Raw genomic sequence first — 24,732 nt, 5'->3', positions numbered from 1 at the left:
CAAAGAGCTCAAAACTCAAGTAAATGACCAGGGAAATGAGCAAAAACCAGAAAAAGAATCAGACTATAGAATCTTACTTTGGTGACAAGGAAGCCCAAAACATGCAAACAGAAGACAACAAAGTCAAAGCCCCTCCATCCAAAACCTCCAAGAAAAATATGAAATTGTCTCAGACCATGGAAGAGTATTAAAAGGATTTTGAAAATCAAGTAAAAGAAGTAAAGCAAAAATTGAGAAGAGAAATGAGAGTGATGCAAGAAAATCATGAAAATTAGTCAACTGCTTGCTAAAGGAGACCTAAAAAATGCTGAAGAAAATAATACATTAAATAGACTAATCCAAATCACAAAAGAGATCCAAAAGGCCAATGCGAAAAAGAATGCTCTAAAAAGCAAAATTGAACAGATGGAAAAGGAGGTTCAAAAGTTCACTGAAGAAAATAATTCCTTAAAGATTGGAGTGGAGCGTTTGAAACTAATGACTTTATGAAAAATCAAGAAACAATAAAACAAAACCAAAGAAATGAAAAAAGGCAGACAATGTGAAATATCTCATTGGAAAAACAACTGATCTGGAAAATAGATCCAGGAAAGACAATTTAAAAATTATGGGACTGCCTGAAAGCCATGATTAAAAAAAGAGGGTAGACATCATCTTTCAAGAAATTATCAAGGAAAATTTCCCTGATATTCTAGAACCAGAGGGTAAAATACATATTGAAAGAATCCACTGATCCTGTCCTGAAAGAGATCCCAAAAGGAAAACTCCTATGGAATATTGCAGCCAAATTCCAGGACTCCCAGGTCAAGGAGAAAATATTGTAAGCAGTCAGAAAGAACATTTTGAGTATTGTGAAAATACAATCAGAATAACAACTTCTACAATAAAGAATTAATCTATCAGCTTCTACATTAAGGAATCACAGGGCTTGGAATATGGTAGTCCCACCAAACGCTACCAAAAAAGGTAGGATTAAAACCAAGAATCACCTACCCAACAAAACTATGTGTAATACTTCAGGGGGAAAAATGGTCATTCAATGAAATTTCAAGCATTCTTGATGAAAAGATCAGAGCTGAACAAAAAATCTGACTTTCAAACACAAGAATCAAGCGAAGCATGAAAAGGCAAACAGGAAAGAGAAATCATAAGGAACTTACTAAAGTTGAACTGTTTACAATCCTACATGGAAAGATCATATTTGTAACTCTTGAGATTTTTCTCAGTATTTGGGTAGTTGGAGGGATTATATACATATAGACAGAGGGCACAGGGTGAGTTGAATAGGAAGAATGATCTCTAAAAAAAATAAAATTCAGGGGTGAGAGAGGAATATATTGGGAGGAAAAAGGGAGAAATAGAATGGGGTGAATTATCTCTCACATGAATGAGGCAAGAAAAAGCTTTTTCAATGGAGGGGGAACAGGGAGAGGTAAGAGGGAAAAATGAAGCTTACTCATTGCATTTGGCTTAAGGAGGCAATAGCATGCATACTCAATTAGGTATGAAAATCTCTTACACTTCAGGAAAGTAGGGGAGAAGGGGATAAGTGGGATGTGGGGGGATGATAGAAGGGAGGGCAAATGGGAGGAGGGAGTAATTAGAAGTAAATACTTTTGAGGAGGGATAGGGTCAAAAGAGAGAATAGAATAAATAGGGAGGGCAGTATAAGATGGAGGGAAATGTAGTTAGTCTTTCACAACATAACTATTATGGAAGTCTTTTGCATAATTACACATGTATAGCCTATACTGAATTGCTTCCTTTCTCAGTGGGGATGGGTGGGGATGGAGGAAGGGAGACAAGTTGGAACTCAAAGTTTTAAAAATGAATGTTATAAATTGTTTTTACATGCAACTGGGAAATAAGATATACAGGTAAGGGCATATAGAAATCTATCTTGCCCTATAAAAAAATAGAGGAGCTGGGGTTAAGGGAAGGGAGGGGTGTGATAGAAAGGAAGCCAGATTAGGGGAAAGGGTAATTAGAATGCATGGTGTCTTGGGATGGAGGGAGGAGAGAGATGGGGAGAAAATTTGGAACTCAAAATCTTGTGGAAATGAATGTTGAAAACTAAAAAACCAGTTTTTTAAAAAAGGAGAAAAAATAATTCCACACAAAGTCATTGTTGTGTAGTGTATGAAGACTTACTTTGGCATTAACTATACCTTTGTTCAAGTCGCATCTCTGAAACCTACTTGCTGTACCACTCTGGGACCTCTCAGTGCTTCAGACAACTTTCTAAGATTGAGTTGTAGAAGTGTCAGATTTCATTGGCAGAGGGTGTTTCCATATCTTGTAGTTCTCTCTACTAAAGAAATCATAAATCAAGTCCCTGTCCTCATTCTTAGCTCTACATGACCAATTCAGTGATTTACTGAGCATTTCCAACTATGTTCCATAAGCATCTTATATTCAACACATACAAAACTGAACTTATCTTTGTCCCCAAACTATTCTCTCCCTCTTCTTCCTGATTTGACTTTATAGGGTCTTTGATATCTGACCTCTTTTTTTTTTTCATGCACATAGCCACCACTGGATCCATCATATAGTAACTACTCGAGTTCATCCTGAATTTCTTCTCACCTGGACTATTGCATTAGCCAAATTGTTTCCCTTCATCCAATATTTCCCCTTTCTAACCCACTTTCCACACAGCTTCCATATTCTCATATCCAATAGCATCATTCTGGTCATATAATCCCCTGGCTCAAGAAACCCCCAATGTTTCCTGTTGCAATGAGAATAGAGTAGAAAGTCATCTGTTTGGTATTTAAAGCCCTTAGCTGTCTGGCTCAGGGCTATCCTTTCAGGGTAGTGAACATTACTCTCCTTTACATGCTACATTTCCAGCCAAACTGGTCTACTTTTTATTTTCCAAACACAACATTCTATCTCCCAACTTCATGCCTTGTGAAAGCAGTTTCCTATGTCTTTCCTCACTTCTGCCTCATGAAATTCATTCTTCCTTCAATGTTTCATGACTCAGATCAAATGTGACCTCCTCTACTAGGTTTTTTTTATCCTCTCCAATTGTTAGTCTCTCCTGTTTCAAAATAACATGTATTCATATATGCATATGTCCCTAAATATGAACTCTTTCCTTTTGATCAAGGGTCCTTGTGAGCAGGAACTATTTTCCTTATGTATTCCAACCACCCACACAGTGCCTGGAAATACAAGATCATAATCAGTGATTTTCAATAGATGAATAAGTGAATTTAAGTCGAGCTCTGTTGATTGACGATGCACCACCATTAAAAAGTTTTAAAAAGTTTCAGAACTTAATGTAATCAGTGCAATGTTATCTATAAACAATAGTATCTTTACACAATGAGGCAATTACTATTCCATTTAGATTCTATGTTGTACCTCTTCGAAGATTGTTGCAAACACCTATGATGACCATACAACCAATTTTCTAAGGGGTATTGGTAACCTAAAAGCATGCAGAAACAGGGGAACCAGGATATGAAGGCCTTGTATTCATGGTATATAATGTTAATGAGAAGAAATAGTGGGAACATGATGGCTATGTTCAATGATTTTAAAGATGGTTACATGGAAAAGTGTTTAGCCCAACAGGGTAGAGATAGGAACAATGGATGAGCAAAGATACAAGCAAATTTAAAGTCAGGAAATCATTTGAAAAATAATTAAAGATATCCAAAAGCAGAGTGATCCTCATCAGAAGATGGCAAGTTCCTCATCAATGAGAGTGTTCAGAGGTTGGTTAACACTTTGTTGGGTATGAAATAATAAGACAGTTTTCCTTGTCAACCAAATGGCCTGAGGTGTCTTCTAAACTAAGAATTCTGTGATTCTATAAAATTATGTGATTTCATTTTGTGTTTCATTTCATATTAATAATCAAAGTGTTATTAAACATACTTTACTAGGAAAATAACTGATGAATTGTAGAGATTTTTCCTCTTCCCTTAAAACCTACTTCATTTTTTTCTCAAGTGGCCAAATCTGAGTTTTGTAAAAAAAAAAAAAAAAAAACTCAAGAAAAAGCTTTACCTCCTCAATTAAATCCATTCAAATAATCTTAAAACACTGTAATTGTATATGTGTATAGTGGATGAGCTGCAGTGTGCATTGATGCCCCAAGTATGATTTTTTTTATGAATAATAGTGATTTATTAGTAAAATGTTAATAATGGTTTATTATAATGCCCTGATCTTAGTTCATGCTACAAATATGGCACAATACTGAAAAAGAACATGGATACTGGAGAGAGAGAAGAAGTATTTCTCTTCTTCAAGAGTAGAACTGGTTTTATAATCTTAGGAAGTATGAATCACAGAATATGAGCATTGAAGACATAAAGAAATGATATGATGAGTTCAACTATAAAATTCTAGTCAGAAACTCTTGTGGCTTTATTGATTCCCTCCATTTGGTTGAATCATTGTTTAGTCTTTACTTTTGAATTTTAAACCATTGATATTTTCCAAGGATAGTTATATGCTTCCATTGAGATACAGAAGCTTTTTGTTGTGGCTGTTGTTCCATGCAGGATGTAGTCTCTTTCCATCCTTTATGTGGAAATGAACAACTTGCAAAATTCTATGACACTCTCTTCTACTATTATGCTCTAAGAGCCCAACTAGGAATAGCAAAGATTTTTAACAGTTATGAAGTGAGAAAAAGATTGTTTTTGTTCATTAGGTGAAATTCTGGGCTTGTTTATACTAGAATTTACTTTGATCATATATTTAACTTCCTCAAAAATTGCATATTTTCTACATGCATAAAATATTTTATTGATACTCTTGTATATTTATCACTACAAAATAATTCATCAGTCTCTTTCCCCAATACTCTATTTTTTTAAAAAATATGGATAACCAAGAATTGCAAAGAGGACATAAGCAGTTTTATTACTTACCTTACTAATTTTAATACTCATCTAGCAATGGAAATGGTCTGCCACTATCAGTGTGTATGCACAAGTTGTTTAGCATTTAGAATATGCCCTCTAGATGGGGAAATCATCTACTTATGCTTGTTTATTCTATGCAAAACTTGACTATGTCCTTCAAAAGGTGGCCATTGAGAGTCCACCTCATATCTTTAGGCCCATCTGCTAATTCTTTTGAGATACTGAAGGTAACATTAGAGCATCTGGGCTAGCCAACTGTTAACCCTCACCTTTACTGTATGACAAATTCATCTTCTTTAATTGATCATACATTTTCCTACAGATGTACTTCTTTTTGAGTTACCTGTTATACTTTGCAACCTGTTCACATGCCTCATGGGTGTTATATATAATATCATATTTCATTTCATCACATATTATGTATAGTATATATACATATGTAGATAGATTTATACATATTTACTTAATACATATACACACACATACATGCATACATACATACACACACACACATATATATATAAACACACACATATACACACACACACACTATTCATGGACAAGCTCCATTGATTATCCATTCATCTGTCTGTCATAATTTAGGCAATAGATATTCTTCATCCACTTGGTTTACCTGGTGTGGATGGTTAGACCAAGGTATTTTGGTTATAGATCTCTTCTAGGAGACTGGACTCTTCAAGTTTAATATTATACAGAAATAGGAGCATCTAGAGCCTTTCATAGAGAATCTTTCTTTAACTTGGGCTCTTCCCTCAATTGTTTTCATGTAATAGAGTTCTTAAAGACTCTTCCAAAAAGGTACACACATCTAAATTATTCAAATTCCTTTAAAGAATGTAGCACAAAGATGAATTTATCTAATGACTAATCATAAGCATCAGGCAGTGAATAAAACTAGGTGGTGTGTTTTTTCCCAATAGCAAAAATTTTATTTGACCTTCTGTCTTTAGTTCTCATGAGCAGCAAATTGAAATAAAATATTTAGTTCTTTAAAGAAATGGCAATTTGTCTCTACTATCTGAATTTTGTGGGTATAACTTCACAATTAATACTCATTTTTCCATCTTCAAAAATGTAAATGTTACTTCTGAGATTTAATACTTTAATATTTTTGTCCTTGTAGACATAGTCTACCAACCAGGAACATTGCTTATAAAACATAAGTGAAATTAACTCACCAATGTGTAAACAGATGCAGGGATAAAGTTGAAGCATTTTATAGGAGAAATTATTCTTTCTGAATATTATAGAATAATGACATGATAAGGAAAGGGAAAAATCTGGAGAAATAATTTGGTATAACTCCTACCTTCAAGTGAATATTTAAGCTAGTTAAGACAGATGTCTATTGTAGGTGGGAGCCAAATGTTCAAATGTTAACTTTTAGTGCAGTAAAATCTTATATAAAGCACAGTGAAATACAATCATTTTGATCAAGTTAAATACAAGAGTAAGTAGAGGGAAGAATTTTGAAATATATATTAAAATATAATTCAGGATCAAGAAACAAATAAAAGTGGTTTGTAGACTACTTTTCCATAAAGATAGTTGACAGTCATTGAACATGGTAAACCCTGAAAACATCACCCACCCCACCCAAAGAGAAAGAAATTATTTTATTAATTTTACTTCTATTGATAGTCTTGTTTTTATATCATGTGTATATTTATGTGTGTTGTCCTTAGAGGTTAAATGTGTCCACATGTATTTGTCTAAATGTGACTTGAAGGGAAGCATGAATGGATAACTCTAGGGTCTTTTCCACCTCTCTAAGGGAGACTGATTCTGGTAAATATATGTAAATATATATATCCTTCTATTTCTGTCTCTTATGACCAGATTTAAATGCCTATCTCTTGACAGAGAGGGAGTATTCCAGATTATATATTAAAGGGTTGATTCCCTTCCCACCAAATTCCACTTACATGAAGACTACGAAGAGCAAATAAATCCATTTATCTAAGCTAATAGCAAATAGAAATAAGAAAACATATATAGATGAGAATATACTTGATAATACACAAAATGAATAAGATCTTCTGTTGGGAATGAGGTATCTCAGTTTAATCAAGAGACAGATTCCCAAATGTCACTTAAGGAAAAATTTCCAGGGATTAGGTAAACCTAATCCCAGGTAAACCAGGGATTAGGGACACAATTGAGGTGTCAGATCCTCTCCATTTTAACTTCATGCCAGGGTCTTCTCTCCCTTGATAGTCCTCTACCTGAAAGAAATCTGAAGCTCCTGGTCTTCTTGTTCCAATCTGAAAGTTAGAAAGCCATGATCTGATCTCTTTCCTCATCGCTACTCTTTTCTTACCAAGTTATCACCATCTCCACACTCACATGCACAGAGCATTGAGTAATCATCACTCCCCACCAAGGAGAAGAGTCTTGTGCAAATTAAATTTGAGTGCCTGTTTATGTGAAGAATGACAAAGAAAAAGGGGGAAAAGTAGTAGAGTAAAACAAACATCCAATAAGTCTGACTATGTGTGTGGTGTTTCACACCTACAATACCCCATCTCTGCAAACAGGTAATAAAAGTTAATTGCTATGTGTCTTCTTCGGGAACAAGCTTAGTTATTATAATTATACATTGTTTCCTTTTTTGTTATTGTGTTTTCCATTTGTACTACAATACTATATACATATATGTGTGTATGTATATGTATATATGTGTGTATGTATACACATGTACACATTATATTTATTATAGCATGATATAATTTAACAATTATGTATAAATTCATATAGTTTTCCTAGTTCTGCTTACTATATTTTGCTTTGTTTCATATGTCTTCTCATTCTTTTACTCTTCATATTCATAATTTCTTTCAGTGTAATAATCTAATACACACAATCTTATACATAGTGTAAAAGTCTAACACACAAAATCTAATACCACAATTTGTTTAGTCATTTTATAATTAATGGATAACTGCTTCATTTCAAGATCTTGCTTCATGTGTTCACATATGTATTTTAAATTGCTCATCATGAGACATGGACTTCTTCATTTTGCAAAACATCATCTACTCAAGACCTATAGCAGGATTGGATTAAATTCTTACTACAAGACCTCCACATTCCAGCATTACATTATTCTGTATTGTTCCTTGACCTTCTGTGGCATTATCTTCACATCCTTTCCAAACTGGAAATTATATCTTATTCCAGTGTTATTTAATTTCAAAGAACTAATGAATTTAGAGATATCGAAAAAGCTAAGTACTTGTGCTAAAGTCAACTATAGTTTGGAATTGCGATGTGACTGAATCTGATTCCTAATTAAGGGAGTAAGGAAGATAGTAGCATATAGAAGTTTGTCATTAATGGAACATGACTCTATTCTTCTTGCTTCTTGTTACTGTAAGAATTGTAAGAACTTACTGTGAGTATTGTGTTCCTTCAATTGTTAAAGTTTTGTAAGAGCATTAACCATATTGTCATATTTTTTGTTAAAATTGCCCTTCAAGTATAATGCATAATAGAAGTTTAGCATTTATATATTTAGATTTAGAACAGGATGGAAACTTGAAGGTGATCTAGCATAGTGATGTCAAACTTAATTAAAAACTGTATGTAAGGATTCCTGTGGGCCATGTATTGATTTAGAAAACAATCTATTAATATTATCTAGGTTGTGTTTTTACTGTATTTTGTTAAATATTTTCTGGTTATATTTACTCTGGTTGGGGCCCCACTCCAGAGTGTTATGGGTCCTCTGATCTAGTCAGATTTTCGACACCTCTGATCTACTCAGATCCACTTATTTTGCCAATGAGGGAATGGTCACACAAGAAGTAGTAAATATGCCTGGAATTTGATCACAGGTTCCTCTGAAGCCAGATCCAAAGCTATTTTCATAATACTACGCTTATAGCATTTGTATTAATAGTAATCCTTAGAGACACTATATGCTAGAAAAAAACAGTAGACTTACAATCAGAATATGTCAGTTTGAACTTTGGCTCCATTCCTCTGAGCTAGGCACTTCCTTTCTCTGAGTAGCAATTGATTCCTCTGTAAAATGGGGTTGAAACTAATTCTTATACTTCTTTCCTCACAGGATTGCAAAGATCATAGAGAAAAATATTTATAAAGTAACCATTCATGGATTAATCTTTGGTTGTTATCATTACTTTGGTAGAAGCAGGCATGAAGAAAGACTCTTGACAGGACATCCCCTTCTCTATATTTTATTATAAAATTTTATCATTCACACATCTGAATATATATTTTGGATTTTTTCAGTGATCTTTGCCAAGCAGGAAATTCTTTAATTCCTACTAAAGTGTCTCTGAAAAGGCAGCAATTGGCCATTGAGAGCCTTTTGGGAAAAAACAGATCAATCTCACCTTGTCTACAAAACTGAGTATCCAGTAGGTACAGAGAGAGAATATGTTTCAAACCTCAGTGTAACTTAGTATCTTAAAGGCTCCAGAGATGCAGTGATTGATCTGACCAAAAAAGAAAAGACAGAAATGAAAGATAACTAGTTTCTCCTAATACCTGACAATTCTTTAAGTAATTGAGAGGGACAAAAGAAAGGTATGTGAATGAATTGTTGGATGATGAGAGTGAAAAGAATAATTACATATATTAAAAGTCTGTGTTTTTAAGACATTAAAATACTAGTTAATGTATTTCATGGAGAACTCAAGACATTCTAGAGGGACTTTGTTCTTGAAGAGGTTAAGAGGGCCTTAGTTTTCTACCTATTTTAGACTACAAATGACATCTCCATCATCAGCTAGAATATCTGGAAGGAATTTTTAGATGTATTTGGAAAACTTGAATATTAGTAAAACTTTGTTATCAATGACAGGAAACAGAGCCTTCAGTGTTCCTGGTCCATGGGTTTAGGTGGTAAAGAAAGAACTCTGTTTGACTCAAAGGAAGGGACCAAAGGGACTAGGAGTGTAGATTTCCCATTATTTCCTGTGATTATTTGCATTTGATTTCATCTTTCACATCACCCCACTGACTCTCCTAATCTTCCTTCAGACTCATGATTTACCCCCCTTATTTCTAATAATCCCAAAATTTCATCTGAGAAATCAAACACAAGCCTCCAACAGCTTTTGTCCAAAGTCAGAAAAGTTGGGTTCTTGTTTCAAATTTGTTATGTATACCTTTAGAGTAACCTTGTGCAAGTTACTTAACTAAGTAGTTTCTTCCTCCATGATAATATTAATAATAATAGTTAACATTTGATGACACTTTCGGATTTGAAAAAAAAAAATTGGTATGTATTATCTTGTTTGATTCTTACAGCAACCCTGTGAAGTAGGTAAGGCAGGGCAAGGCAACAGACTATCTATGGTGTTAGATACCATAGAAAGTACTGGGGATGCCTACGCAAGTAAAAAAGAAAGAGAGATTGGTACCCTTTATTATCCGCCTTTCAGAGTTGACACAAACTAAGACTGATAGAAGTTAGAATACTTGTTCCAGGACCCAGAACTTATTAGTGTCAGAAACAACTTGAATTAAGGTCTTTCTCAGTATAGTGTTCCACCTACCTACCACACTGTTTAGTGACCTTCAACCAACTGGTTGAAGCTGATTCATTTGATCCTCAGAACAAAACTATGTGGTTCTTTTAGATATTATCCCCATTCCACAAATGCGTCAGGTACTATTCCACTTCTACAGATGGAGAAACTAAAGCTGAGATAATTAGGGAAGGATATACAGTAATTTGGAAAGCAGCATAGGTAGTAAGGTGGGAAATGTATGTGCTCTGGAGTTACTTCACAACATTGGTAAAAGTAGACAAAGCATGGGAAAGAACTTGGAAAGCTGTCGAGTTCTTTATTGCTTCTAGAATAAAATATACACTCCCCAGCCAAAATTTTAAAGACTTCTACCATCTGGATCCCACCTACTTTTCTTGACTTATTTCATATTTTTCTCCTTCATATTCTGAACAAACTAGCCAACTTATTATTCTCCAATTTTGACATGCCAAAATTTTGACCCCTGCCAACTCTACGCCTTTTCATATGGTATCCTCAATACCTGTAGAAAAAGAACAAACTTTTAAAGTTCTAAAAAGAATCAACAACTTTTAATTCTCTCTTATGTTATTTTTTCCAGTTATATGTAAAACATTTTAAACATGCATTTAAAAAAATTTAAGTTCTAAATTCTTTCTATCCCTCCCTTTCCTCCTCCCTCCTTGAAAAAGAAAGCGATTTAATATAGATTACACATGTGAAATCATGCAAAATATATTTTCATAGTAGCCATGTTGCATAAGAAAATACAGACAAAAAAACCCAAGAAAAACACGGTGAAAAAGTATATGTTGATTAGCATTCAGACTCCATCACTTCTTTCTCTGGAGGTGTATAGCTTTTTTCATCAAAAAATCCTTCAGAATTGTCTTAGATTACTGTATTTCTCAGAATAGTTAAGTCATTCACAGTTGATCATCCTTACAATGTTGCTGTTACTGGTGTACAATGGTCTGCCTCTACTCATTTCACTTTACGTAGGTTCATTTAAGTCTTCTCAGGTCTTTCTGAAACCACTCTGTTCATCATTTCCTTGAGTACAGTAGTATTCCAACATAATCATACACCACAACTTATTCAACAATTCCCTCATTGATGGGTATCCACTCAATTTCCAATTCTTTGCCACCACAAAAAGGGCCGCTATAAATAGGCTTGTATATTTGACCTTTTCCTTTTTCCTTGATCTCTTTAGGATATAGACCTAGCAGTATTAGCTTGAGTTTCAAGGGTATGTGCAGTTTTTAATTTTTTTTAAAAGTTTATTACAATGTACAATAGACTCATTAAGATGACACAATCTTGGCTGCAGGCAGCAACAGATGTTGCAGTAGGAAATAAAGATGTTACAAAGCAAGAGAGAAACCACCAAGAATCACCATGTCTACACAGGAATGTCTACTTTTTGCCAGATTTCTTAATCCCACCACTGTCAAGTGGTCTCTTCCCAACAGCTTTTGCCTTGAACTTTTCCAGTTTTTTCTGGATTATTTTTGATGTTTTTGTTTGAAAGCTATATCTTTCTCATCCATTTCCTTAGTCTGCTTCTTGGGCTGCTTCAAAGGCTTTTTCTTACCACCTTTGTGACTGGACGTCATGCCTGCTGCTGCTATGTGAAGTTTTAAAGTCCTTTGGTTATAGTTTCAAATTTCTCTCTAGAATGGTTGAACCATTCACAACTCCAAAAACTGGTGTCCCAATTTTTCAGGTCCACCCCCCCCCCCCCATTTTTTGTCATTTTCTAAAATCTTAGCCAATATGGTGATGATTGTGAGGTAGTATCTCAGAGTTGTTTTAATTTGCATTTCTTTAATCAATAGTGATTTAAAGCATTTTTTGTATGACTAGACATCACCTTGGTTTCTTCTTCTGAAAACTGCTTGTTCTGATCATTTCACCATTTATCAATCGAGGAATGATTAGTATTCTGATATATTTGATTCAGTCCTCTGTCTATCTGAGAAATGAGGCTTTCATCAGAGAAACCTATTGTAAAAAATTTCCCTCACTTTCTTGCTTTCTTTCTAATCCCGGTTGCATTGATTTTGCTTGTACAAAATACTTCTTAACTTCATATAATTAAAATTATCCATCTTATATCACATAATGCTCTTTATCTCTTGTTCAATAATTTTTTTCATGTGCCACTAATTTGCTTATTATAAATTATATGCTCATATAGATCTTATCTTGGCATACAGTATGACATGTTACTTTATACCTCATTGCTGCCAAATTGTTTTCCAGTTTCCTTGCCAATTTTTTTGTCAAATGATGAGGTTTGTCCCAAAATCTTGTATCTTTAGGTTTATCAAACACTAGATTATTGTGGTCATTTATGACTGTGTAATGTGTACTTAATCTATTACACTGATTCACCACTCTATTTCTTAGCCAGTGCCATATTATTTGGATGATTACTACTTTATAACTGTGAGAGATCAGATACTGCTAGGCTACTTTATTCACAGTTTTTCATTGATTCTTTTCCTTGATATTCTTGACCTTTTATTATTTCTGATGAGTTATATAATATTTTTGTAGCTTTATTAAATAATTTTAGTAATTTAATTAGGAAATGAATAAGGTAATTCAGGTAGGACATGCAGTTTTATTATACTGATTCAGACTACCCATGAACAATTGATATTTCTCCAGTTGTGTAGATCTGTCTTTATTTATGTGAAGTGTTTTGTAATTGTATTTGTATATTTAAAATAGAATTTCTCTTTCTATTTCTGCTGGGTTTTGTTGGTAATACATGGAAATGCTGATGATTTATATGGGTTTACTTTATATCCTGCAACTTTATTGAAGTTGTTCATTGTTTCACTGAGGTTTTTAAATTGATTCTCTAAGGTTCTCTAAGTATACCATCATATCATCTGCTAAGAGTGATAGTTTTGTTTCTTTGTTGTCTATTTTTATTTTTTTCAATTTCTTTTCCTTATCTTATTGCTTCAATATTTAATAGTAATGGTAATAATGGAAATCCTTGCTTCTCTCAGCAAGCAGAAACTGGTCTGTAGTTCTCTTTTTCTATTTTTGCACTTCCTAGTTTGAGTATCAGCACCATATTTGCTTCATAAAAGGGATCTGAAATGCCTCCTTCTTTGTGCATTTCCCCAAAATGTTTATATAATATTGGAATTTACGTACTTTAAATGTTTGATAGGATTCTCTTGTGAACCAACATAGTTCTGAGGATTTTTTCTTAGGGAGCTCATTAATGGCTTGTTACATTTCCTTTTGTAAGATAGGGTATTCCATTGCCTCTTTTGTTAATTAGAGCAATTTATATTTTTGTAAAGATTAATCATTTCCCTTAGATTCTTAAATTTATTGGTATATAATTGGTCAAAAGCCTCCAATAATTGCTTTAATTTCATTTTGATTGGTGGATAATTCACTTTTTTCACTTTTGATTTTGGTAATTTGGTATTGTGTTTTAAAAAAATCAAATTAGCCAATGGCTGATCAATTTTATTTTTTTCATGAACCCAGCTCTTAGTTTTATTCCTTAGTTCACTGATTTTCTTATTTTCAGTTTTTTTCATTTCTCCTTTCATTTTTAGGATTTCCAATTTGGTGATTAATTGACAATATTTAATGTGTTTCTTTTCTAGATTTTAATTGCATGCTCACTTCATTGATCTGTCCTTTATTTTGTTGATGTGTTTAGATTTATAAATTTCCCTGTAAGTACTGCTTTGACTGCATCCCATAAACTTTGGAACATTGTCTTATCATCATTCTCTTTAATTAAATCATTGATTGTTTCTATGATTTGTTCTGTGATCCACTCATTCATTTAAAATTAAATTAATTAATTTATTTTTCATTTGCATCATTCACTTTCATAAGATTTTTGAGTTCTAAATTTCCCCCCTCCATGGGCGGAGCCAAGATGGAGGAGTAGAAAGATGTATATGCTCTAGTGCTTCCCCCACAGCTCACAAAATACTTGTAAAAAATGACTTTCAACAAATTCCAGTACAGCAGAAGTCATAGAACAACAGAGTGAAAGAAGTTTCCAGCCAAAGGAAGACCAACGGGAAAGGTCTATCTCATGGGACACTAAGCAGAACTGAGCCCAGCCCTGGCTGCACTGCACTGGAAGGAATAGGATCTGAACAGACCTCCCAGGCAAAGTTCTTGGCAGGGAGGGTCCCAAATACCTCAACCCATAAGTGAAAAAAAAGTGCCAAACATCAACGTGGGAGGACTTTCCCAGCTGGGGGAGATGGGACTGGGGTTCATCTAGCAATAGCCCCAGGTGACTGAAGCAACAGCAGCAGCAGACTGCAGGCAGCTATGGTGGCTGGGAAGGAACCTGGATCCGTTGTTCAGGCAGCTCAGCTTAAAGCCTCTGGCCATAGAGAGCAGCTGATCTAATCCTCAGTCATGAGTGACAGCCTGCCCCCACCCCTACCCAAAACACCAGGGAGATCAAACAGCTGAGTCCAATCTCAGCCTTGAACACAGGATTCACAAGTCAAATAATTGGCTGGGAAAATGCCCCCCAAAGGGAAAATAAATAAGACCATAGAAGGTTACTTTCTTGGTGAACAGTTGTCTCTTCCCATCCTTTCAGATGAGGAGGAAGAAGGCATACTGTCACAGGAAGTCAAGGCCCCTGCCTCCAGGGCCTCCAAAGGGAACTTAAATTGGGCTGAGGCAATAGAAGAGCTTGAAAAATGAGTTAGCAGCTTACTGAAGGAGAACCAAAAAATGCTTAGGAAAATAACACCTTTAAAAAGAGGCTAACTCAATTAGAAAAACAGGTACAAAAAGCCAATGAGGAGAAGGAAGCTTTAAAAAACAGAATTAGCCAAATGGAGAAGGTTCAAAACCTCACTCCTTCTTTGAAGGAGAGAATTGAGTTCAGGGAAGCTAATGACTATGAGATAAACCAAGCAGTGAAAAAACAAAACCGAAAGTTTGAACAAATAGAAGACAATGTGAAACATATCAGTGGAAAAACAACTGACTTGGAAAATGGATCCAAGAGAGACAACTGAAAAATTATGGGACTACCTGAAAGCCATGATCAAAAAGAAGAGCCTAGATATTATCTTTCATGAAATTATCAAGGAAAACTGTCCTGATATTCTAGTACCAGAGGGCAAAAATAAATATTGAAGGAATCCACAGATCACCTCCCGAAAGAGACCCAAAGAGAGAAACTCCTAGGAATATTGTGGCCAAATTTCAGAGTTCCCAGATCAAGGAGAAAATACTACAAGCAGCTAGAAAGAAACAATTTGAGTATTGTGGAAATACTATCATGATAACACAGGATCTGGCAGCTTCAACATTAAGGGATTGAAGGGCTTGGAATGGGATATTCCAGGGGGCAAAGGAACTGAGATTGAAACCAAGAATCACCTACCCAGAAAATCTGAGTATAATACTTCAAGGGAATAAATGGTCATTCAATGATATAGATGACTTTCAATCATTCATATTGAGGAAAAGACCAGATCTGTATAGAAAATTTGACTTTCCAATACAAGAATTAAGAGAAGCATGACAAGGTAAACAGAAAAGAAAAATCGTAGAAGACTCTCTAAAGCTGAACTGTTTATACTACTACATGGAAAGAAAATATTTTTATAACTCTTGAATCGTTTCTCAGTATTTGGGTAGATGTAGAGATTGTACATACACATACACACATACACATATATAGACAGAGAGTACAGGATGTGTTGAATCAGAAGAGATGATATCCACACACACAAAAATAAAATAAAATAAAAATTGAGGGATGAGGGAGGAAAATACTGGGAGGAGAAAGGGAGAAATGTAATGGGCCAGGCTATAACTCATAAAAGAGATAAAAATCTTGTTCAATGGAGGAGAAAAAGGAGAAGAGGAGAGAGGAAAAATGAAGCTGCTCTTTCCACATATGACTGAAGGAGGGAATAACATGCTCACTAAATATGATATGAAAATCTATCTTACACCACAGAAAAGTAGGGGAGAAGGGGACATGTGGGGCCAGGGGAATGATAGAAGGGAGGGCAAATGGAAGAAGGGAGTTACTAGAAATAAACAATTTAGAGGAGGAACAAGGTCAGTTGAGGGGGAAAAATAAGGGGGGATAGAGTAGGACAGAGGGAAATATAGTTAGCATTACACAACATGAGTATTATGGAAGTTTTTTGCAAAACGACACATATTTAGTCTGTATTGAATTGCTTGCCTTCTCAGTGGGGTTGGGAGAGAAGTTGGAATTCAAAGCATTAACAATGAATGTTGAGAATTTTTATTGCATATAATCAGGAAATAAGAAATACAGGGAATGGGATATTGAAATTTAGCTTGTCCTACAAGAAAAGAGAGAAGATGGGTATAAGGGAAGGGTGGGGTGTGATAGAAGGGAGGGTACATTGAGGGAAGGAGTAATCAGAATGCAATGCACTAGGAAGAAGGTGGAGAGGAGTGATGAGGAGAAAAATTGAACATGTTACAAAGTGAGGTAAAAGCAATTAGTATTAAAACAATTGACTGAATTAATTACTGAGAATAAATCAATGACGTCTTTAGTCTGGGGAAAAATAATTTCAGTCTAAATTTCCTAGAGGAAGGTAACCTTGGGTAAAACTTGGAATTGATGGAAAAGTTAAGGTTTTAATGGTAAATTTGATTTGATGATTGCTATTTAATCAGGAACTAGAACATATATAGAAAGGCATGTAAGCCACTTAAGACTTGTCTCAAAAGATGTTCCTTAGCCAAAGTGAAATTATAATCATATTTGAAACCTGGTTATTGGAAATTGCTATTTTTAGATGCTATGGGACTATTAAGTGACTGTTCTGAGTCTAACTCCCGATATGGATAGCAAGAAAGGCAGTCTGAACCTCCAATTCATTATGCCAGTAAGCCTGTGAGATGCTGGTATGAACTGCAAAAGGTGATCTCATGGGAAGGGTGGGAGAGGGGCTGTTCAGCCTGGACTGAGGTAGGATTCTCCTAACTCAATTTCCCCACTGACACCTGGCAGACTTTAAGCCTGACTGGATGCAAGTGGACAATCTATTCCTGCCTGGAATTGACATGAAGTTGGGGAGAGATTGTTTCCCTGCATGTCCCTACTCTTGGTGGCAATTTCCTATAGTCAAAAGGTTTGTAAGCTTAATACTAGATCTATTAAATTATAGATTATTGGTAGGGGAACATCTGAGGTTAAGTCTAAAATTAAGCTATTAGGCTTAGGACTTTAGACCAACAACAATAAGTTAGGGTCCTTTAATTCTTAGCAATAGTGTGGAGACAATCAGGTCAAGGGCTTGTGAAGTTAGTATACATAGTTATTAATTGTGTCTCACTTGGTTAATATTAAAAAAAAATTCATTTGTGGTCTGTATTGTAAATGCTTTAAGAGAAGTATCACCTGACCAAAAGTTGGAATTGTTTTATGTGATATGAACTGTGTTAAAAATGAAAAATGAAAAATAAAAAAAATTTAAAAAAATAAATTTCTCCCCGCCCTCCCCAAGATGACATATAATCTGATATAGGTTATACATGTAAAATTAAATTAAATGTATTTCCATATTACTCATGCTGTGAAAGAAGAATTAGAATTAACGTACGGAAACACAAGAAAGAAGAAACAAAACAAAAAAAAGAGAGAGAGCAAATAGTCTGCTTCGATCTGCATTCAGACTCCATAGTTCTTTTTCTGGATGTGGAGACCATTTTCCATCATGAGTCTTTTGAAGTTGTCTTAGACTGTAGTATTGCTGAGAAGAGCTAAGTTCATCATAGTTATTTATCATACAATGTTGCTGTTACTGTACACAATGTTGTCCTGGTTCTGCTCACTTCACTCAGCATCTGTTCATGTAAGTATTTCTAGGTTTTTCTGATGTCTGCCTGCTCATCATTTCTTATGGAATAATAACATTCCATTACATTCATATGCCACAATTTGCTCAACCCTTCTCTAATTGGTGGACATTCCCTCAATTTCCAGTTCTTGGCCACCACAAAAAGAGCTGCTATAAATATTTTTGTACTTCTTTTTTCCTCTTTATGATCTCTTTGGATACAGTCCTAGAAATGGGTCAAAGGGTATGCATAGCTTTATAGTCCTTTGGGAACAGTTCAAATTGCTCTCCAGAATGGTTGGATCAGTTTACAACTTCACCAACAATGCATTAATGTTCCATTTTCCCATATCTTCTTCAACATTTATCTTTTTCCTGTTTTGTCATGTTAGCCAATATGATAGGTTTGATATGGTACCTCAGAGTTGTTTTGATTTGCTTTTCTCTAATCAATTATTATTTAGAACATTTTTTCATATAATATAGATAGCTTTAATTTCTTCCTCTGAAAACCACCTGTTAGTATCCTTTGACCACTTATCAATTGGGGAATGACTTGTATTCTTATAAATTTGACTCATTTCTCTTTATATTTTAGAAATGAGGCCTTTATCGGAGACACTGGTTGTAAAAATTGTTTCCCAGGTTTCTGCTTCCCTTAAAATCTTGGTTGCATTGGCCTTGTATGTGTAAAATCTTTTCAATTTAATATAATCAAAATTATCTAACTTGTGTTTCATAATATTCTCTACCTCTTGTTGGATTATAAATTTTTCCATAATTCATAAATCTGACAGGTAAATGATTCCTTGCTTTCTTAGTCTGCTTATAGTATCAGCCTTTGTATCTCAATGATGTACCCATTTTGACTTTATCATGGTATATGGTCTAAGATGTTTGACCCAGTCATTCTTTAGGATTAGATTATTTAATTTCAAATTAATCTATGTTTCTACAGCTCATCATTGAATGTGATTTTTATTGCATTATGGTCTGAAAAGAATGCATTAATATTTCTGCTTTTCTGCATTTGGTTGTAAGTTCTGTAAATTTTTGGTGTTTCCAAGGTGTTATTATGTAAGAAGATGTGTGATAATTTCTCTTCTAGCCTATGCCCTGGCTTTGTTCCTTTGTAGCCTCAAGTCATGTTGTTCCTTTTAACCCTAAACTATGATTTGGGCCTCTAATCTCCTGGGGCCCAAAGCATTAGTGCTACTTGCTGCCTTTGGGACCAGGGCACCTGCTCTTTAGTGAGCAACGAGCACTCTGGAACTATCCCTTGTATCCCTGTACTCACAAGTCTTCGCCTTTTCCTTGGACTTATGACCCTGAGCTATGTGTGTGTGATTCAACAAGGTCCTAAAGCAAGTGCCAGCAATTGGTCTCCTATAATCTTTCTTTTGATCACTTTCTGATTCCCTTATTGTCTATGGGGTGAGATCTTCCAAAGCTGTTATGGTGGCTATTGTACTCACCTCCAAAGACTACTACTGGTGTTGCTACTGAACTGCTGTCCAAACCCAAACACTACCATGGTGTAAAAAATTTTTCCAGCTATCTTCCTAAATTGTCTTGGGCTAAACAAATTATTTCACCCTGACCTTTTCTTTTGGTTCTGCCACTCCAGATTGCAATTTGTGGCGTCATTTTAAAGCTGTTTGGAGGGAAACTTGAGAGGGTTTAGATGAGTTCCTACCCCCTTGGATTGAATTATTAATCTTAAAAAAATCCAAGGAGTAAAATAACTTCAATTAAAACCAAAAGGTGACTTTTGACCATCTAAAAGTAAGTTTGGTAGGACACTCTATCCTTTGGGTGCTTGAAGTTAATATTTTGCTGTGAAGTTAATATTTTGGTTTGATTTGCTTAACTATTCTCTGGGCAACAGAAAATTCTATAGTATTGAGGGCCAGGGGAAGAAATGAGAGATACATTTTTTGAGATGGTAAAAAACAATGTCAAAAAAGCATCATTTTTTTTATTTCTTATTTTAAAAAAAACTGTGTTCTCATTTATTTCAGTTTGTGGAGAGTCTGAAGATGGAAGAGATGAGAATCATGTCTGAGAATTCCAAGACCAATGTGAATTCAGAATTGGGCTGGTATTCATGTCTATAGGTGAATTTTCTAGATTTCCATCCTACACAATGGTAGATATACATAAGTGTAGAACAAGACTATTGAAGGTAAACTGGGGCATTTCATGTGAAATCTGGTCTCAACGCAACCAAATATCTCGATTTCAATAGGTGGTCATAGCTAAATTAAAACTATAGATATTCCCGACCTTGCTTTGTAACTCTCTTTTCTGTCACTGAAACTCCCAAGCAACAAAACTTGACATTTGGATCTCACATCTTCTTTTTCCTCATACCTATGAATCACTGGCATCAGAAAAATATGTGAGAAGCCTGACTCCCTCCCTTGTACTTATTGCATTCAGGGAAAGAGAACTCTTTGATAAGAGGGCTCCAGATTCTCAGTAAAGAGCTGGACGAGGAGGCAACACTTTTTGTCACTGGTATTTTCCTTAGTGATAATATTGCTTCCCTTTTCTGACATTCCCTCAATGTTAGACAGACATGGCAAGGACAACTGCTTGGTCCCACGTTTCCAGGAAAATAGTAAAAACAAAACCTCAATGTCAGGGATAATGAAAATGTACACATTCGAGTCAGGTTGTGGACCTCCCCAATACCATTCCAAGTCTGAGGTTACACTCATATGCCAGATAATATAGCCATATCCTGTCTCAGCAGAATGGTAAATGGGCCAGTCTATCAATGATTGCCCCCGGATACTTTGTCACCAGTTGTACCCCCAGTGTGTAATTACCACACCTGTGGGATACATGTCTGTGCAGATCTGATCACACTACCCTTCTAACTCACTTGTTTTATTTGTTAGCTGATTCTGTTGTCTGATTGCCATAGTCCTTTATTGTATCATCCAACAAGGACGAGGAAGAAAAGAAATGATTCCAGAAAATCCATAGCACTTGTATAATTAGCTAGCTCCTTTATAATTTATAGTTGATTATTTTTTCCCAAACATCTTGAAGTAATTTTAAACCTTATTTCTGTATATGAGTAAATTCCACTATTGAATAGTCTCAAAGACATTTAGTGAATTTTGGGATAATTGGGCACCCAAAATAATTATAAAGTATATTAACATGTAAATAATATGGATAATTTTAAGCCGAAGCCCACCTATTTCTAAATGGGTTAAACCCTACAATCTATAATGTAGTTAGGGTCCTACCTAGATGATGAGTTACTGTTACTGTAATATATCTTCTGGATAGCGCTGTAATTTTTATCTGAAAGAGCATAAAAGTTTGTTAGAATCAAATAAAAAGATAATGTGCTTCCCACTCGATTTATTTTACTGGATTATCTTCTAATTAAACATCTCTCATATCCTTATTTCAATCTGTCATCTCTCATAAAAATAAAAGCAGAGATCCAAAGATCCAGAATTGATACCTTTGCACTTAAAAAAAAAACAACTTTGTCTAAATTCCAAAGTATTGTCTTGATCAAATTAAATAATAAAGGTGGTAAGATAAAATAATTAGACAACAAGCACTATATGTCAGTTTTACTTTTCTACCTTCCTTCAAGGTGACAAATATTCGGTTCTGTGGGACTTTTTACACCCATAGCTAGTACCATGCAGCTGATTAAGAACAGAAGTCAGTTTAACAGGCCTAGTCTTTAAAAATGAAATAAAAATCCTGTGTACAGAAATCTTACATTGATTTTACCTGCCACAAATACTTTTTAAGTGTTTATTTCCACGCTATAAGGTAATGATATCATTATTATTACTTTTAATATTATTAAAATTGCATTTGGAAGGATTCAGATAGGAAGCTGGGAAAGGGAAGGGTAAAGAGTTTGCATAGTTCCTACTTCTCTGCCAGACACTGTACTAAGTACTTTAAAAATATCAATTTGTTTAATTTTCACAACAACCTTGCAAGGAAGTTACTTTTTATAGTTGAAAAAACTGAGACAACCAGAGCTTAAATGATTTGCATAGAGTAACATAGCTAGCAGATACCTGAGTCTGGTAGAACTAAATAACCTATAAGCATATTCTAGTGATGCTACATGGGGAGAAATTCTTAATATTTTCAAATCTCCTTCTTGCTCTGTTAATTCACAGGTATATAAATGAGTGTCTTGTGAGTCATCCCAGAGTTGCTTTATTCTTATATTATATCTGTATTTAGTGTTAAAAATAACCATTCAAAGGAGTACCATCATTTCCCTTCCAAGTGTCCTCTTCTGTTCCCCTCATATTAATAGGCTCATTTTTGTCCTCCCTTTCTTCTCATTTCTAGCTACTTCTACAAATAAATCTGTCACTGAAGTTAAAAAATACAAATTTATCTGTAGGATGATTAACAACAGATGAGACTACAAATTGCTGAGAAATCATTAAGCCCATTTCTGGAAAGAATTGAAGGAAGAAAGGAAGAAAGAGAGAGAGAGAAAGGAAGGAAGGAAAGAAGGAAGGAGGGAAGGAAGACTAAGTTATTACTCTTGATGTCATCTACTTAAGGTAAGTAACCTTTATAACAAAAATCAGTTGATTCTCTAAAAGCCTTAGGGATGATATACTTTCAAAAAATATAGTACTGGAAGGTTTTTCTGAAGTCTTCATGGTGAGTTAAGAGTGTTTATTTACTTATATTTCTCAAGAGGGCCCATTTTAAAGTTTAAATAATTTACATGATGACTGTTTTAAATGGTTTAACAAATATATAAATCATCCATCTGATATTTCAGGACCTCATTATTGAAGGGTTCTCTAATACCCTGATGAATATATGATCTCATCAATTTGGGCATTTGCTATAATAACATAAATTTTAAGTAATTCATAGCTGTGCGTTCTATGTGACTTCTATCTAGATCCTTCCATAAGTTTTCCATAAGGATTTCATCTCACATGTGGGGATCTTTTTTCAAACTTGTCTGACATCCTAAGGATACCAATGGAGTATGTTTCATTTTAAAGTATATCATTTGATCTATCTATGATGTTATCACTAAATGTTATTACCATAACTAATTTCTTGTCTTCTCATTCTTTGATTTAATGTTTTCTATTTTTTTTTTCATTTTTCTAATCCATTGTATTCCTTATGGGAACAGAAAAGAGCTTCAAAGGACCAAGGACCATTCTGTATTATTATCCATTTGTGAGTTTCAAATACCAAAACACATTCATCTTCTGATGACCAGCTTCCTAGAGGCAAACCTTTCTGATCTTTGCTAGGATAACCTTTATTTGATAGTTCATTACTAGGCTGATATTTGAAGCATTTCTGGCATATGAGGACCTTCCAAAGGTGATGTTCCATTGCCATTTCCCTCACAAACTCAGGAATACTGGTCCATACCACAATGAGCAATCAGAGTAAGATTTTATTCAGGGCTAAAATGCTTAATGAACCTTTATTGCAGGTATCCGAAACAACTTTGCTTGCAGTTTCAGAGCTATCGTCACAGTTTTAAGTATTGAGCTATAGAATGGGGTCAGATGACTCGCAAACATCTCACACAAACAAACACACAGGGGAAGATGGAGTTCTTGATCACATATAGGAAACTCAAATTACATCTCTCCATTTTCAGCAACTGTTATTATGTTTGATTGGAATGTTTTTTTAAGTTAATAACCATAATAGCTAAACAACTTTGAGATTTCTCCCAAAACCCAAGAACTGTCAAAATGATAAAAGAGGGCATAGTCAAAAATGTATTTATTTCTTGGGCTGTGGGAAAACAGGTCCTACTAATTAACTGTTAATGGAGTTATGAATGAACTCAAACAGTCTGGAAAACAATTTGGAATTATGTAAAGAAATGAACAAAGAAACATTCCTTAATTGCTTACTATGTGTCAATATGCTAAGAATTGGGAATACAAATAGAAAAACAGAACAGTATTCTCAAGTAGCTGTCATTCTAATAAAGACAAAACATATAAGAGAATTCAGCTTCAGGACTGACAAAAAGGCCCAGGGACCTTTAGGATACAGAGGCAAGGCAGATCATAATGTCACTTCTTTAGCTCCATTTCCATTGTTTAAAAGATAGCTATTTTCAGTGCAAAATGGTGCAACACTAGGAAAATAACTCATGTAATTAATCATGTTAATGAAAGCACTCTAAATCACATCATCATGAGAAGGGATACAGAAAAAAAAGCTTTGACAAAGTATCATAATCATATAATGAATAGGTATAGGCAAAAAGTGTGTGTATGTGTTCACATTGTGTGTATGAATGTATGCATGCATGCACGTAGAAATAAAGGCATTATCTCTATGCTCTATGTTAGCTTGCTGTTACTTTGTAACTGTTGTGTCATTGACCAGGAGGGATACTTTTATTTCTCTGCTTCTGTTTATGCCTTTAGTCTCTCGATTGGAGCA

At 34.6% G+C, this 24,732-nt stretch overlaps 1 pseudogene; it reads right to left on the bottom strand.

The window, feature by feature from the left end:
* Positions 1–11,836: 11,836 nt before the first annotated feature.
* On the bottom strand, positions 11,837–12,036 carry LOC140509513 (translation machinery-associated protein 7-like; annotated as a pseudogene).
* Positions 12,037–24,732: the final 12,696 nt, after the last annotated feature.

This window comes from Notamacropus eugenii, chromosome 1 (assembly GCF_028372415.1).
Source record: "Notamacropus eugenii isolate mMacEug1 chromosome 1, mMacEug1.pri_v2, whole genome shotgun sequence".
NCBI lineage: Eukaryota > Metazoa > Chordata > Mammalia > Diprotodontia > Macropodidae > Notamacropus > Notamacropus eugenii.
The sequence above is the reverse complement of the archived record's forward strand: the minus strand, read 5'-3'. Positions and strand labels throughout refer to the sequence as shown.